A 3,224-nucleotide genomic window follows, 5' to 3' on the forward strand; every position below is an offset into this window, starting at 1 on the left:
AGTCTTGCCTGGATTTGGTTGCTGTGATTTTTCCATTGACCTTAATCACATGGCATAGTCATACTAAGAGATGCCCTAAGGGATCTCCTGTATTCCAGACATAATGTTCTTTACTTCCATTGTGAAGTAGTCATCCAATTTCACGTTGGTAGTCTGAGTCAATCACCCCAGCCAACATAATAACTCCTTTCTTAGCCTGTTGACTCTAAGGCATGAACAGCCCAAAGTGGCCAGGTGGTAGCCAACTTCCTTGCCTGTTCATAGCAAAGGTGATCTTTGCCCCAGTTTTCCATAAGTCACTTCTCATTTGCAACTGAGATCTCAGAATAAACTTTACTGCTTATATTTCTATTAGCATTATTCTTGCAATCACATAAACAGTCTCAAAGACAGTCCAAACTTTCCCTTGTTTTTTGTTTTTGCTTTTTTTTTTTTTTGTCTTCTTCTAAGTCCTCTAGACTCCTCCAACCTTTCCCTAATGCCAAGTTCCAAGTCTTCTTCCACATTTTCCAGTATTGATTAGAAGCAATGCCCCAACTCTCTGGTACCAATTTTCTCTATTAGTCCATTTCTATTGCTTTAACAAAATAACTGAAATTGGGTGATTTATAAAGAAAACTAAAATTATTTCTCACAGTTTTGGAGGCTGGAAGGCCACAGTGCAAGGAACACAACTGGCTAAGGCTCTGGTGGTGGTGACAGTTACCCAGGGGTCTCACTTTGCAAGATGGTAGAAGCAGAGAGAGAACAGAGAACAACTCCTCGTTCACTCTCCTTTTAAAGCCCTTAGAACTCTTCCCATGACCACCATTTTTAATCCATTCAATACAACATGGTCCTACAATCTAATCACCTTTCAAGGCCCCACCTTTCAATTACCATAATAGGATTTCCCTCCTCTTAAGAGTCACAGTTGGGGCCTAGCTTCTAAAACATAAAACTTGGGGGACACAATTCAAGCACGAATAAGTTTGGGGGTGGGGTACATTCATTCCGCTACAAAATGTTAGAAAATATGGGAACTAATGATGATCTAAACAGAGAAAATAAGCTAAAATAGGATGATTTTAGTTGGTTAGGGGCTTTTAAAATTTGTTTAGTGGAAATAAAAAATAATGTAAATGGCACTATTCAAATATATGCTTTGATTTGCATGCCATGTGTCTGGTCCCATTGAATTTTAAATGTAAAAATGTGATGAAAAATTTAATCCTGACTATTGTGATAAAAGTAGCTATAAAACAATGTGATTTATAAATAAAATATAAAGCATTCTGAGATGTAAAAAATAATAAGACAGTAATAATATTATAATGGGAATTCCAATGAATGTGTATGCTAGTTTTTCTTCCCTATTGCGNTAGTTTCACCTAAAATGATACAACTGTCCTGCATACAACTGAAAATGCATTAATCCCTTTCCCAGAAGAGGAAGTAAAGTCCTTAGATAATATTTACACTTCTCCCAATATCCCATGATTTAAATGCACAAACTGTGACGTAAAGTTAACAATATTTAAATGCTACTATAAAGGTGGTAAGTCTCATGGTACATGATAAAGAATAAGAAGAACAAAACAAAGATAATTGCTTAATACCTGTACAGTATATATACATAGAGACATATTCTTAGCACAGTAGGCAGGACTATTACAACTCTCATTTCTGTAACTACCGTCTTCAACCACCCATTCTGCATTCCTTTTGTCTGCAGCCAGCATCTCAGTTGGTCATGGTTCTTTACTTGGCAGAGTGACCCAAACCTTCCTCCCTGAAGAGACTGGGCCATTCGTAGTCTTGCCTGGATTTGGTTGCTGTGATTTTTCCATTGACCTTAATCACATGGCATAGTCATACTAAGAGACGCCCTAAGGGATCTCCTGTATTCCAGACATAATGTTCTTTACTTCCATTGTGAAGTAGTCATCCAATTTCACATTGGTAGTCTGAGTCAATCACCCCAGCCAACATAATAACTCCTTTCTTAGCCTGTTGACTCNGTAATAATATTATAATGGGAATTCCAATGAATGTGTATGCTAGTTTTTCTTCCCTATTGCGGACTTGAAATAGGCATTTCATAAAAGATATACACATATACATATGCATACCCACACACAAGCACACTTGCTCTATGAGTAAATCCAAGTTGTATTAAATTTAAATTCTAATTATATGCCTGTTTAACTTTGAAAAAATCAAACATTAGGGAAATAGGGCAAATAATTGATGTTCAATTATTTTTACTAAGCGTATTTTCAGAAGCAAGCAATTTTTCTATGAAATGATATTAGAAAAAAATTGGTAAGTATAATAATGTTTTTCATGATAACTTTGTGTTTGTTCCCAATTATCTTTATATCTCTAGTAATAAACTAGACTACAAACAGATACCAGTAATAAATATGTGATCACAATCAAATTTGTGACTTTCCCAGCAAATACTTGGGAAGCCTCGTAAGTGTAAAATGGAGTTATAAATAGTTCACAGCTCTGAAAAATAACACGTGGATATGGGTAGCCTATGAATAACCTTTCTATAATATGCAAAGGAGGTCTCTGTTTAACCACTGGATTTTCCCTCAAAAACCACAACCCAGAATATCATAAGATTTTATTAAATCTTTGTCAGCACTGGGTTTTAGATGCACCAATTATTTAATGACTGCTTTGTGAAAAATAAGGTATAATAGCACAGCAAATATATTTATCAAATAGAAAACATCTTGACTTCCAGAAATTACAATGTAAAAAATATATATTTTATAGAGTAATTCCACTCTTAGCATGTTAAGCATACTAGCCATATGGAGAATTCCATTTTGAACATACAGGAGCTAAACCTCAATTCCCGTAAGTGCCTTATCTGGAAGGCTCTGGGATGTGTATATGCACATTCAGCTATAAGTGTCCAGCTGTAATAGCTACTGAGCAGGATGAGATTGATCCATACAGTTATCATTCATTTTAAATTGTCAGTTTTTTATGAGCTCTTACTGTGTGCCATATATACTGTTCTAGGTATGAAGATATAATAATGAACAAAACTGACACTCTGTCTTTAATCTTTGATTCTAGTAGTGAGAGACATAATACATAATAAATAAGTAAACTAATGTTCAATGGTAGTAAGTGCCATGAAGAACATATAACTGTGGGGCCGGGCCAGTGGCGCACTGGATAGTGCGCCGCTTGGGAAGCGCGGCAGCGCTCCCGCCCGAGGG

The sequence above is a fragment of the Galeopterus variegatus genome, unplaced genomic scaffold (genome assembly GCF_000696425.1).
Source record: "Galeopterus variegatus unplaced genomic scaffold, G_variegatus-3.0.2 Scaffold8005, whole genome shotgun sequence".
Lineage (NCBI taxonomy): Eukaryota > Metazoa > Chordata > Mammalia > Dermoptera > Cynocephalidae > Galeopterus > Galeopterus variegatus.